The 15311-nt window shown below is 42.8% G+C and overlaps 1 protein-coding gene across 1 annotated transcript in view; it reads left to right on the top strand.

Annotated features, from left to right (window-relative positions):
* The window catches only part of LOC124619592 (cGMP-dependent 3',5'-cyclic phosphodiesterase-like), a 269537-nt gene that overhangs the window by 202477 nt on the left and 51749 nt on the right, over nt 1-15311 (top strand). The gene's annotated exons all lie outside the window — the stretch shown is intronic.

The following is a 15311-nucleotide window of genomic DNA, read 5'->3' as shown; positions in this document are numbered from 1 at the left end:
CAACAGGTTGCATAGAGCAACCTGCTTGATGTAGATTTATACTGAAAATAATAATTTGTGAACAACTACACAAAGACACGAGGAACTATTGTAGTAAAAGGATAAACTTGTAACAAAAAGTAACAATTACCACTGAATTCCAGAAAGGTACCACAACTTCTAGAATTATGAAGTTTAGAGACTTTCCTCTCTATCTGTACAACTATTAGGAATATAGCAATGTAATGCTATAAAGATCATGTGCTATCTTAATAAGTTTCATCCAACTCTCTTGGTCTACAGCCTCCTCCTTCCATTTTTTCTGATGTGTAGCTAGTTTAGGGCCATTTCCAACTTTTCAGCCTAAATAATCGTGGTCACTTAACACTTTTTCCCTCCTCGATGGATCTACAGGCTTCTCATGATTTTCTCTATTGAATGCCTAACCATCTCGTCATATTCTCCATTGTGCAGTGTCTTCTCTCTCCTCCATGTTAAACAAGACCAATGATTTGCCTCATCGTCCTTCTAAATAGAGTTTAGTGAGTGATGTTGTTGTAGACCATGAACTTTGACAGGCATAGCCCATATCAATTCAGGCAGGCTGGGAAAAATCTTACCTTCATAGTCTCGGATGTTATTGAATTTAGCATATGTTAAAATGAAGGACTTAGTAAGGAACACACATTTTTTTGTTTTCTTCAAAAAAATTTCTGCTCCGAGATACAGCCCTCCAAAGATGAGACTGCACATACCATTTTAAAGATCCGAATTTTTTAAAATTTTTTAAAATGCCCTATCTCTAGATATTTTGTTGGTTTTTTTATTTGAAAAATAATTGCTTTATGATTACAAAGAAATCCTCCGTTTGGATTTATCTGTCAAAGTTCTTTTGCTATAGTGTTCTGAACTTTTTTTATAATTTATGGACCTTTTTTTTTCAGAATGCCAATCCATAAAATTTTGATTTTTTTTTTTTTTTTCTGTTGGTTAGTACCATACAGTTCTAGATTCCCTGAAAAGGAGAGCTTCTACTTTTAGGTTGAACAGGTTTTATAAACAATTGAAATTTTTGCCATACATAAAACCTGTTTTATTACCACATTATCATATAACAGGCTCATAAAAATCAAAACCTAGCCTTATTTAATATAATTTTAGTTTTGCAAGATGAGTAAGAGACTCATTTTTCAAGCATTTTAAATGGTTACAAAATGTATGTGAAAGGTCCAAAGACTTAAATGTTTCAATTTATACAACTTCTGTGCACTCTGTTTTGTACTGAAATTAGCCAGTCAATGAACTAATAATGTGTTCCATTGCTTTAGTATCTTCCTTTGATATAGAGTGATGCCTTCCTGTTGAACCAATAGGAACTGTAGTACTTAAAATCTTCAAAACATTGTGAACAGAAAATGAGTGCTGATGGTGTTGTTGCTGTCCTTCAGTTGGAAACCTATATCCAGCAGCTGGTCCATGTGGTAGCATAAAGTTCACTACAGTTTCGTTTAACTCATAATTAATGTCTATAATCTCTGCAATCCACCAGTCACAGGCATACACACATACCACAAACATCCCCCTTCTCAGGTTGTGAATCTGGATATTATTCTACTGTTTCTGAGGTGTTGGCCAAACGAACATAATTTCTTTTCTTGCTCTTTAAAGTGCGTGCAATATGAATTTGCTCATCACTTTGAGTCCAAAAGTGTGTCTTCTGAATTCCTTTCACAGGAGTAGTTTGTTTGGATCATTATTCTTTTTTCTGCTCATGGAATTCTTCGATTTCCTCTTTGGACAAAAGAATGAGGGCTGTGGATGTGTAAGATTTCACGACTCTCGTAAAATCCTCAGCCTTCTGAATTGCAGCTGTATTTGGCCTGGAAAGATTATGGTTTGTAGCACGGTGCTTCAGCAGGTCTCCTACACCATCACAAGGCCCCTTCCCATGACCAGTAGCACTGTATACCCAGTCAACTGGAACAAGCAACTTACTCAATTCAAACAGCTGGTGACTAGGAGCACCATCAGAAATGATGATGATCTTCTCTGCCCTTATTTGCAGTTGAAGAATTTTGTGCATTGCTAGCAAAGCATGTGCTGAGTTATGTCCTGTGTCATCACTTATAATTGCAACACTTGTGGTCTTGGGTTGAAAATTTTGTGGCGGCGTTCGTAGCTACAAACAATTCGCTGTAGAAACGGCTTACGAAGTCACCGCCACACTTTTAATAGCGGGCCGACCGGTCTGCTGGAACAGTGAACAGAAGATGAAAACCCAAACACTCTGATTAAATAAAAGTCGGTACTTATCTTTATTAACGAAGATACAGCAACACAGTAGTGAACTCCGTGTCTACAGAAATCTGTCTTGTTCGAGTCGGAGCGGCTAGGTCAGCGTCAGCTGACGACAAACAACAACTCTGCTGCGATGAACACACAACTGACTAGCAAGTACACAATTCGGTGGCGAGTATACAACTGAGCGGCGAATACAGGACTGTCCTAGTGCTCGCGACTCCAGCGCTTAAGAAGCCAGAAGCCAGCGGTGGCGCGCGCAGACTTGCGGCGATTTCCTGTCTCGCTGGCGCTGCTTATGCGGACGGCGTCCGGACTTTGATGCTGCCAACCTTTTGGCAGCGGGCCCGGGTGGCATTACTGGCTAGGATATAACACTCCTCCCCCCCAAATCGCCGCACCGTCGTTGAGTAATGACGTGGCGAGCGTCGACGGCGGGGGAGGGGTCTGGCCGCAGGCGTAGCAGAAGAGACCGGGGCGGAGACTGTTGTCGGTGGCAGTCCCCGGTCCGCACCCCAGCATTGGCTGTGCGGGGCCTCGGGAAACACCGACTGAAAACCGAGGTCAGGGTGCACGCCTGTGACCACGGGCGCAGCTTCTGGTACTGGACGCGACGGGGCGTCGGGACCCACGAAGAGAGGCAGCGTCTCCTGACGCTGCGTCGACGGCTGCTGAGTGGGCGCCGGACAAGGCGCTGCGGTGTCAGACTCCTTGGGGGTGCCCAAGGAAAGCGGCTCCAGGACAGGCTGCACAGCCACCGCTTGGGAAGGCGGCCCGGCTGAGGGGTCAACGTCCATCAGCTCCGAAGGCGGTGGCGACTGAAGAGGGACCGCAGGCACCGGAGCGACCACCTGGGGCGCTCCCGGATGAAGCTGCGCGGGAGGCATCAACGGGACAGGCTGTCGGCGTGGTAGCGGCGACGGCTGCTGCTGCTGCCCTGGGGGCGGCAGCGAAGTCGAAAGGCGCGGCTGGAACCCGCCGTGGACCAAATCTGTGGACAAAGAACGAGCGGCAGAATCCGGGCGGCCAGCGCGGCGCAACTGGTTCTGATGCCTCCTGTGCACCCCAGTAGCACCTTGAACAGTATAAAAACCGCGACCCTGGACACTTATCACGGTACCACGTTCCCAACGATGGCGACCGTGATAAACTCTGAAAAAAACGGCGTCGTTGCGCTGAAAACGCGTACGATGCTCAGAAGCGGCGGGTCGGTCCGGGGGGTGCAACAACCGTAGTAGGGTGCGATGACGACGGCCGTGGAGAAGCTCCGCAGGCGAAGGGTCGTCGCGTGGCGTGGTCCGGTACGACGACAGGAACGTGATGAGGGCCTGCTGACGAGAGTGCGTAGCACGAAGGCGGTCCATATGATCCTTGAATGTGCGTACAAAACGTTCCGCTGCACCATTCGATTGAGGGTGGAACGGCGGAGTAAGAACGTGGAGAATGCCATTGGCAGAACAAAAACTTTCAAATTCAGCAGAGGTAAATTGTGGACCATTGTCAGACACTAAAACTTCTGGAAGACCCTCAATACAAAAAATTGAAGTAAACGCCTGTATAGTTTGTGCAGACGTTGTAGACTGCATGGGAACAACAAACGGAAAATTACTAAATGCATCTATCACGATGAGCCAACGAGAATTCCAATATGGACCAGCAAAATCAATATGTACTCGCTGCCAGGGACCGGCAGGGCGTGCCCACTCAAAATAGCGTTGAGGCGGAGCAGCTTGGTGTTCGGCACACGTCGAACAATCTGTAGACATCTGCGTAATCTGCTTATCAATGCAGATCCATGTACAATGACGGCGGGCAAGCTGCTTGGTGCGGACCACTCCCCAATGACCTTGATGCAACAAGTCGAGGACCTTGGATTGGAGCACTTGGGGAACGAAGCTGGTCATTCTCGGTGCGTAACAGCAAAACTCCGTGTGAAACAGACAACAGATGACGTTGCGGATAATAGCGACGAACCACAGGATCCGATATGTCCTTTGCCTTGGACGGCCAACCACGTTGAACAAAACGTAATAGTAAACTCAGATGAGGATCCGTAGCTGTCTCACGTGCCACCTGACGATAATCAATCGGAAAATCCCGGAGGGATTGATGCTCATCGGCGTCAATCTGATGGCAAGAGTCGTCAGAGGAATCGAAGACATCATCCGCAGCAATCGGCAATCTAGAGAGCGCGTCAGCATTTGCATGCTGAGCTGTAGGGCGATACAGTATCTCATACTGGTATTGTGATAACAAAAGAGCCCAACGTTGTAGTCTCTGAGCCGTCCGCTGAGGAACTGGTTTAGATGGATGAAACAGTGACGTCAGGGGCTTGTGATCTGTTACTAAATAGAATGGTCTACCATAGAGGTAGTGATGGAATTTTGTGACACCGAACACAATAGCCAACGCTTCCTTGTCCAATTGGCTATAATTACACTGAGCTTTGTTTAGCAATTTAGATGCGAACGCAATAGGACGTTCGGTGTTACCGACTCGGTGAGACAACACAGCACCGAGGCCGAAAGAAGAGGCATCACAAGCTAACACCAGAGGCTTGTTAGGGTCGTAATGGACCAGACAACGATCATGCAATAAAACCTCTTTAAGCTGCTGAAAGGCTGATTGGCAATCAGCTGACCACACAAACGGAACATTCTTACGGCGGAGACGATGCAACGGTGCAGCAATCTGTGATGCATTAGGTATAAACCTAATATAATACGTCAATTTGCCAAGAACTGCTTGCAATTCATGGAGATTGCGAGGGGCGGGCAAATCACGAATAGCTGCTAAATGTGACTGGGAGGGATGAATGCCTTGAGCATTAATGACATGTCCCAGATACTCCATCTCCATAAGGAAAAATGAACATTTATCGATGTTGCAACGTAGGCCTGCCTGAGACAACACTTTAAACAAACACTCCAAATTACGGAAATGTTCAGCAGGCGTCCGACCGGACACAACAATATTGTCTAAATAGTTGCAACACGATGGCACATTAGCCAGAAGTTGTGACAAAAAACGCTGAAAAACAGCTGGAGCTGACGCACAACCAAAAGGCAAACGCAGAAAACGGAACAACCCCAACGACGTGTTTATGACAAAATACTGTTGTGATTGCTCGTCGAGGGGCAATTGCAAATATGCTTCACGGAGATCAATTTTGGAAAAGAAACGAGCTTCCCCTAACTTATCCATCAGCTCGTCCGGTCTAGGCAAAGGAAAAGAATCAATGACAGTCTGAGGATTAACTGTAGACTTAAAATCAGCACACAAACGTAACTTGCCAGACGGTTTCTTTATAATAACTAAGGGAGAAGCCCACTGGCTCGCTGAAACGGGTTGAATAACACCGTTGTTTTGCCAACGACGAAGTTCATCTTCTACAGGTGCCCGGAGGGCGTGAGGCACTGGACGAGCACGACAAAATCGAGGCTGAGCATTACCTTTTAACGTAATATGAGCGGCAAAGTTCGCAGCACAACCTAGTTCGTCTTTAAATATGTCACTGTATCTTTTACACAAATCGGTTATGCTGTCTTGAGGAACAACAACAGAATTAATTTGCAACACATTGTCTTGGATAGACAGGCCAAACAAGTCAAAACAGTCTAATCCGAAAATGTTTACACTGTCTGTAGCGCGGAGCACTGTGAATGAAACTGTTTTTGTATTGCCACGGAATGTGGCTGGCACGTTACATACACCTAACACAGGAATTTGTTCTCCACTATAAGTAGCCAAAGAATGTTTTGCCGCTGAAAGTTTAGGGCGGCCGATAGCCGCATACGTAGCACTATTTATGAGAGTCACAGACGCACCAGTGTCTAATTGAAAATTGAAGGTCTTATCCTGGATGCGTAGCTTCACAAATGGTTTATTACACTGTCTCTGGATCGGTGCAGTGGAGGCGGAAGACACAAAATCAGCGCGTTTAGCGCGTGTCCGCTGCTTACGACAACTCGTGGGTTGGCCAGGTGGAACAACAACTCCCGCTTCACTTGCAGTCTGTACATTACTTTTTACAGCGGTTGAATTACGCTTGGGTCGCATAGCAGAGGGCTGGGTGGGTGGCTTATTGCGAACAAGTTTATTACCCACACGAACCGTGGAAGAGTCTTTAAACGCGACCTTCTGGGTGGGCTGGCTTTGAAGAACATGAATATCCATGGTCTGAGCAGCACTAGAATTGTTCTTGCGTTCACGCAAACAAACAGTCTGGATGTGTCCTTTCCTTTGACAAAAGTGACAAACCGCGTTTCTTAACGGGCAACGTTCATGAGGATGAGCAAGAACACACTTAGGGCAAGATTTAACTCTATCATTTTGCACACGCGGCTGACGAATGTGTTTAACATGACGCGGCCGGCTGGTGTGTACAGTCTGACTCTGCCGGTGGGGCCGCGGGCGTGACATAACTTGCTTAGCACAGGCAATTTGAGAAATACATGGCTGATCTAACTCACACTCAGCATAGTCAAAAGTATCTTGGGCTTCAATGATGTTCATCACAGTCTCTAATGACGGGTCAGGCAACTTTAAGATAGCAGCACGAATACGAGAATCTGCAATGTTTTGAGTAATAGCGTCTCGTAACATGACATCACTGTAGGAAGCTCCACACACACAATTAAATCGGCACTGACGGGTGAGGCCCCGTAAATCTGTTAACCACTGTTTATTAGATTGATGTGGCGGTTTCTTTAATCTGAAGAACTTGAATCTGGCTGCTGCCACATGAACTCACGACTCGAAATACTCAGCAAGCTTGTTAACAACAACGTCATAGTCTAAAGCTTCTGGCTTGGATTCCGGGAACAACTTACAAAGTAGTCAATAGACTTCCACGCCTGCCGTGGAAATTAAATAAAGCTGCCACTCAGTACCTGTGATTTTGTAGACTGTCATGTGCGCCTGCAACTGCGCGAAATATTCTCGCCATTCTTCTCTTGATGCATCAAAAGCACGGAAAGGTGGTGCTGCCTGTGCTTGTTCCTTTTGTGTTGGAGGATTAGCCGCTTGTTTCGCGATTGCTTCCACCAGACTTTGTATTTGCTGACTCTGTAACAAGATCAACTGTTGTAAGTCGGCAGACATAGTGAACACAAATTAAACCAGCCCCCAAAATTTTATCGCTATAATTAGTATAACCAGAAACAAGTTGAACCAGCCCTGCACACGAGTTTGGAAGCCCTCATCGCCAGTTTTGTGGCGGCGTTCGTAGCGACAAACAATTCGCTGTAGAAACGGCTGACGAAGTCACCGCCACACTTTTAATAGCGGGTCGACCGGTCCGCTGGAACAGTGAACAGAAGATGAAAACCCAAACACTCTGATTAAATAAAAGTCGGTACTTATCTTTATTAACGAAGATACAGCAACACAGTAGTGAACTCCGTGTCTACAGAAATCTGTCTAGTTCGAGTCGGAGCGGCTAGGTCAGCGTCAGCTGACGACAAACAACAACTCTGCTGCGATGAACACACAACTGACTAGCAAGTACACAATTCGGTGGCGAGTATCCAACTGAGCGGCGAATACAGAACTGTCCTAGCGCTCGCGACTCCAGCGCTTAAGAAACCAGAAGCCAGCGGTGGCGCGCGCAGACTTGCGGCGATTTCCTGTCTCGCTGGCGCTGCTTATGCGGACGGCGTCCGGACTTTGATGCTGCCAACCTTTTGGCAGTGGGCTCGGGTGGCATTACTGGCTAGGATATAACAGAAAATATATCACTCCTACAAAAATTGAAACCTGGTCATTACGCCAATGATACTCTTGAGCTTCTTGCGGGAGAATTACTGACCAGTTCTCAGCAAAATTACAGTAAAGCACTAAACATAGTTCTTCAGCCTGTATACACCTTTTCACTTCTGCAATGTGTTGTTGCAATTTTTTCAGATGCTGGTGTGTTACTACTTTCACTGACCATTTACCAAGTCCATCAATGAAACTGTCAAAGGCAACAGTTTTCTTAATTAGTTTATTTTCCTCCCATGTCACATATGTAATTTGTGAAGAGCTATCTGCTATGTCTTCGAGGCCAAGTATCTGTAAAGACAGTCTTCCATTTCTAGGGCAATCACCACATTCTTGAAACAAACAAGTATCTCGCTTTACATCACAGACTACTAATGACTTCACACGTCCACCCAAGGTATCATATGTCATGTGCTGCAGCAAGTTCTTCAATGTCACCACACAAAGTTCAAAATTCACGCAGTACACACATAAACAGACATCTGTTTGTGTGTGTGGAACTACCCACTTAGAGCATAGTGCATAAAATTTTGATCTTCCAATATGTGAAGTTATATAGTTGTTCTCATAAACTGCAAAAGTTTCTTTAATACTACAAGTCATGTACCTCTTCACTTTTACAACTTTTTGACCTTCAACTGGGAGAACAGTCCCATTTATCTTCCAGATGAAATGACTGCACTATTTGAACTTGAGCTGCTTCTACAGGATGACCATAATAGGGATCTGGTCTTCCAAAGACTCCTTTTACAGACCTCATATTTCTTGATTTGTCTACCATGTACTTTGATGCTTATGGAACATGGTTCAAAATTTTTTTCCTTGAAAATGTCTCTGGAATAATAGTTAAAACTTGCACCTTTTCACTGTAGGATGCACAATATTCAACAGCTGAATTGATATTTGTGAAAAATTCCTGGCAAGAGGTGCAAGAGTGCTTTGGTTCACTTTCTTCTGAAGATGGAATTTCTACTTTGAAGAGTGTGGTCACTTTTGCTGTAGTGTATTCATCCATAGCATTAGCAATTTCTCTGTGATTTCTTGATGCATAGAGCTTATGACTCTACATCACTGACCATGGTTTCTTAACAGGGCTAACACCTCTGTAGTTGACTGGTTCAGGGTATTTAATTCTTCCTCTATTGATGCAAAATCTGTATCATCTGCACCATGGGAGGCTTCACCTTGTTCAGATACTATCATTGTTGTTATTCTGTCAAAACATTTAGAACATAAAAAGTCATCACTGGAAACACCTTCACTTTGAAACAGAGTCTTCAAATGAGAACACTTATTCCCAACCTGAACAATGTCTGTATTTTTGTTTGTCTTATATATCACTCTTTTATGGATATGCAAATAGTCAGCACACTCCATTCTCTTCTGGTCCCAGTCAGAAGACGTTTCAAACAGTCCTGCACTGCAACTGTGTCACCTGGCAGATTCCTCATGAAAACACAGAACTCATTGGATGGTCTCAGATTTCGTAGAAGCCTCTGCAGTAAACAAATTAGCACTGAACAACTACATTACAGAAACCTGCAGTGAACAACCACGACAAAGAAACTGACTAGAAATTACAAGTGTAAGAAATATCTGCAACAACGAAAGTGAAAAGAAGTAACTGCAACGAAGAAAGTGATAAGAAATAACTGCAACAAAGGCAATAGAAATAAACACTGTAACAAAGAAATTAGTAAGAAACAACTTCAGTGGAGACATATATTACCCTTGAAAGTTAAAAAAAATTAAAAATTAAACCTGTCCTACTTAAAAGTGGAATCTCTCCTTTTCAGGGAATGTAGAACTTTATGGTACTATGAAAAAATGTCATTTGACTAAGGCCTCCCATCTTGTAGACTGTTTGCCAGGTGCAAGTCTTTCGATTTGACACCACTTCAGCAACTTGCGCATCGATGGGGATGAAATAAAGATGATTAGGACAACACAACGCCCAGTCCCTGAGAGAAAAACTGACGCAGCTGGGAACCGAACCCGGGCCCTTAGGATTCTGTCACGCTGACCACTCAACTATCGGGGGCGGACTTTATGTTACTAATCAACAGAAAAAGAATCAAAATTTTATGTATTGGCATTTTTGAAAAAAAAAAAAATTCCATAAATTATAAAAAAGCTCAGAACACTATGGTAAAAGAACTTTGACAGATATGTCCAAATGGATGATTTCTTTGTAATTTTAAAGCAATTATCTTTCAAATTAAAAAAAAAAAACAATAAAATATCTAGAACTGTTCCAGAGATACGGCATTTTAAAATTTCTTCCGAAATCTGCATCTTCAAAATGGTGTTCACAGTGTCATCTTTGGAGGCCTGTATCTCAGAGCAGAAATTTTTTTTTTTGGTGAAAACAAAACAATACGTGTTTCTGACTTACTCCTGAATTCTAACGTATGCTAAATTCAATAACATCTGAGACCATGAAGGTAACCCCCCTACCTCAAGTGATATGGATTATGCTGCAGTACCCATGCATCATACTACTGTCCCCCACACCTGCTGCCTCCACCCTTCCACATTTCTTCTCCACACATCAGCTGCCTTCCTTTGAGGCACCAGCTACCCCTCTTTCTGCTTCCCCCTCTTCTTTCTCCCTCCACCCAGCCCGCCTGACACAGGCCTTCAGCCTAGTTCATCTGCTGATCTGCAGTCTCAACTTTCTGTTTTAAACCCAGCACAATGTAGCCACACAGCTCTCTCTCTCTCTCTCTCTCTCTCTCTCTCTCTCTCTCTCTCTCTCTCTCTCTTTGTGTGTGTGTGTGTGTGTGTGTGTGTGTGTGTGTTTTTCTCTAGCTTGACAAAGGATTCGTTTGAAATAAATAAGCTTTGTTGTATACCTGTCGATGGCTCAACACTTCTGCTATTTGTGAGTGCTCCCCTTTACTCTTATTTACATTCTATCTTAACTTTGCTTACCATTTTCAGATATTGGACTTTATCACATGTGATAGGGATTTGTAGCTTAGATTATTTTACAGGCCAAGGAAACATCTGTTCTTCAAATGTATCAACTCTTTTAAGTCACATTTGATTTCACTGTTTCTAGAGTATTATGCTTTCTATATGTGTATCATAATAAAAAAGTGGTTGACAGTTTAGGATGAAAGGGGAGGATGTCAGTACATTATTATGTGCAAGCACAATATAGCTCTGGCAGCAGCAGCGGTGCAGTCCAGTAGTGTGTGGATTTGTATGTTCCCGTTTAATGCACACTATTGAGGTGGTTTTGCAGGATCATAATAGTCTCATCACTTCCCCAAGCAGTTTTATAGTCAAATTCACACATTTTGTCAGTGAAGGATAGCACACAGATACGTATCACAATAGTTATGTTAGAGACCACAGATGACAGGTGACTGGCAACTGGTAGCTGAGGCAGCAGAGTGATATGACAACTGTGCACAAGACAGAAGGTGTGACCAAACACATGCTCTTCCTGTTTGTTGCTGTGGTACCTGTCCTGTAAATAACTAGCAGTCATTCACTTTGCTGTTCTGTGATAAGTATAGGTATAGGTATAACATCTGCATTTCACCTCTGATTTCAAACTTAATCTGTGTCCAAATATCAGGGTTTGATCTTACTCCAATCTGACATAACCATGTAGTACATCCTTGTTTCCTTCATTTGCAGACCCACTATTGTTGCTTGTTCTGTGATTTTTTTCTGCCACACTTATCAGATTATCTTCCCTTGGCTCATCAACACAATCTCATCTGCATATCATTGCCTTTTATGGTATACATTCATTTTTTTTCTTCGTTTTACCTTCCACCACCCCCACCCCTGCCCCCTGTCTCTGCTCCCAACACACTATTACAACAGTGGAATGAATAAAAGTGAGAATAATGTACCATCCTGCTGCATTTCACATCCGACTATCTCATATCTTTCATTACAGAGTATGGTCACTACCAGCTGTGGTATATAAACTGATCCACTTTTTTAATCAGACACTCACACGATATTGTGTTTGCTTACGTGGTGACTACTATCATACACTTTGTAAAGTCAGTGTACGGGGTATAAGTGTCCTTGTTATTCTCGTTATATTTCTAGGTCACTTTACGTCAAGTAGTCTGAGTTTAGAAATAATCTCCAACTTACTGTGTCAGATTCTGTTTGTATTTGGAGTGTAGCCATCTGTACATGCTACAGGTAATTCTACAAATTCTTGTCTCTCAATATTCAATGCTTGGTCTTTAGTAACCTGTTTATTTAAGGCTAGTGAAGATTTGCAAAGAGGATGTAAAAGTTTCTGCCTTTTTGGGATGATGTTTTCCATCAGATGGTCAACAACTCTCAATCCTTAGACTAGGCTCTCAAGTTCAGCAGATGTATGTTTCAAGAGTTTTGATTTAGTTTCACAGCATCAGACACACTCGAGATTATCAAGAAATTTCTTTTTAACTAAAGACATTCAGAGCTCAGATAGCCTGAAGACGTTCCCCCCATTATTTGAATCTGCAAATAGGCAAATTTTATTCAGGAAATTTTAACTATTAAATCCCATAAGGGCCATTTCCAATGCAGTTCATTCGTCATTCACTAGAATCAACAAGTTTCTCTCTTAAGTCACCTTGATTTTGTTTCTGTATGTGTTTGTGTGTTATTCGAGATTCTTTCATGCAAATTTTCATCAATGAGGAAAGGCAATTGTTTATTGTTTTGAGCTTATTGCTGTTTCATACCATATACTTGTGAATAATCGGTGCCATCGCATCATCCACCCAACCTAATTTCAAGGAAGAAAAAACAAAAATAATTATTGGCTGTAATTTGTGTTCTATTTACAAAAAAAAAAAAAAAAAAAAAAAAAAGTAAAAATAAAAAAAAAAATAAAAAAAAAATTCTTCTGACATAATCATTCTATTCATCATCACTTTCATTGGCATCACTAGTGGAAGAATCATTGTTGCTGTCACCATCGTCCCAGAGAGCATTGTCCCCGGTTCTGCCCAATTTTTATTTTTGCCAGTGGTAGCAGAATGTATTCCCATGTACATTTCACCCACACACAAATTTGGGACAAATCTGGTTATTAATTCTTCCACAGAGCATGAACTTTGGGTTTTCATCAGCCATCCATAGCATATATCACTGCTAAGTGCAACTTTGAATGGCCAATTTATACACACATCTAGTGGTTGCAGGGTGGATGTTAGGCTTCCAGGGATAATGACAAAGTTAGTTTTCCCTTTTTGTTATTTGTCTCATACTTCCCCTGTTGTATGTCTCCAGAAGCTATCCAGGACCAATATATTACATAAATTCAGTAATGCACCAGGGCAGCATTGCCAAACATGCCTCACCCAGGCAACCACAAGGTCACTATTCTTCACTCTTTTGGATTTGCTCTCACCATTGTTCCTCGCTCTGATATTTTTGGAATAGTTTTCCTTTTAAATATCGCATATGCTGGTAGCTTTCATCATGTGCCAATTACACATAGCATCACTGTACACCTTTGCTTTTCATTGCTGCCAGTTCATATCATGAGACCAGGTTCCCCTTTCCTGTTCACAGTGTTGTCGTATGGTACCTTGGAACAGACTGGTGTTTAATCCACATTACCAGTTGCCAATAATACAATATATAAGGAAGTTCACAGCACAAATTTATCACATAGTGATGAAAATTCACTACTTTTTTCTCTTAATTGTGTGGAAGCTGTTGAGTGGTGATATTTCTCCTTTGGAAGCCTAATCCATTTTGATGAAAAAATCTTGTGGCCAGCCCCAGCTATGCCTCGTTCTTTGGCTAAAACCTCTGCTTTGAGTTGGAACATTTCACTAGGCACTGCTCATCCATATTGTTGCTTCTCATCTACGTGTCACAGAGCCTTTTTATTATTCGATGCTTGGCTATTCCATCGTGAAATGCCCGGCGGTTTCTGTTCATTTCTTGAAGCTACATTTTCTCTACTTTTTTCCTCAATTATGCGTGCAGTGTACCTTCTATATGCTTCATTTTCTTTAGTGATAATGAGAATTTGTAGCCATAATTAACAAGTTAACACATGCTTAATACTTCTCTTCTAATGTGCTACTGACACGTTGCAGACTGAGGCTGCAATGATGCTATAGTATTTTTTTCTTTTTTGAGTCTTTTAATTGGTTTAATGCGGACTGCGATGGATTTCTCTCCTGTGCCAAACTCTTCAGCTTAGAGTAGCACTTGCAACCTTCGTCCTCAATTATTTGCTGGATGTGTTTCAGCCTCTGTCTTCCTCTGCAGTTTTTGCCCTCTACAGTGCACCCTAGTGTGGTGGAAGTCATTCCCTGATGTCTCAACAGATGTCCTATCATCCTGTCCCTTCTCCTTGTCAGTGTTTTCCACCCATTTCTTTCCTCTCCAATTCTGCGCGGAACATCCTCATTCCTTACCTTATTCGTCCACCTAATCGTCAACATTCATCTGAAGCACCACATCTCAAATGCTTTTATTCTCTTCTGTTACAGTTTTCCCACAGTCCATGTTTCACTTCCATAGAACAGGGTGTATACGACCCGGGACAACCGGGAAATCCGGGAAAACCCCGGGAATTTTTTCATCCAAGAGATAACTGGGAAAAACCCGGGAATTTTTCAGAATTCCAGGAATTTTTCATTGTTTTAGCTTTCAGTTAAATTTTTGTAATTTTGGCTGGTAAGAATTGATTCTCTAGCAAAGAATGTTACTATATCCTGCTACTGGAGAATGATACTGCAGCAATAAAATATAAACGAGAGAAAAAATAAAACTTTAGTGGCAAAGGAAATGTGCAATTTACAACAACAAAACAAGTGTCTGCAAGTAGTAAAACTATGTCAAAGGCCGTAGGCCGAAGACTATGCAATTCTTCATAACAATAAACGGCTTGCTATGAGCATGATGTCACAACTGTTCACGTTAGGTTCGTTTGACCAGTCGCCAGCGGGCTGATGCCCATGCGCAGTTGACCCACGTATGAGCAGTACCTTCTTCGATTCCCACTACTTGAAGCGGGGGTGTTAGCTGTATAGGCATTAGCAGCAAGCAGCCAGATGCTAACGAAAAAATTTTTTTTTGCTGCCAGATTCGCTGATGCGCAGAGTTGTCTGAGTTGTAGTGTGGAGGGGTCTGAGTTGTAGTGTGGAGGGGTCTGAGTTGTAATGTGGAGGGGATTAGTCTCCACGTGACCCGTGTTTACATTAAGTGATTTCGCTGCTTCTCTTCATTTACAGCTCCCACGTCAAATGAAAACAAAACGGATTGCTATCAAGTGAATTAAA

The sequence above is a fragment of the Schistocerca americana genome, chromosome 6 (genome assembly GCF_021461395.2).
Source record: "Schistocerca americana isolate TAMUIC-IGC-003095 chromosome 6, iqSchAmer2.1, whole genome shotgun sequence".
NCBI lineage: Eukaryota > Metazoa > Arthropoda > Insecta > Orthoptera > Acrididae > Schistocerca > Schistocerca americana.
This window is presented reverse-complemented; position numbering and strand designations above follow the sequence as displayed.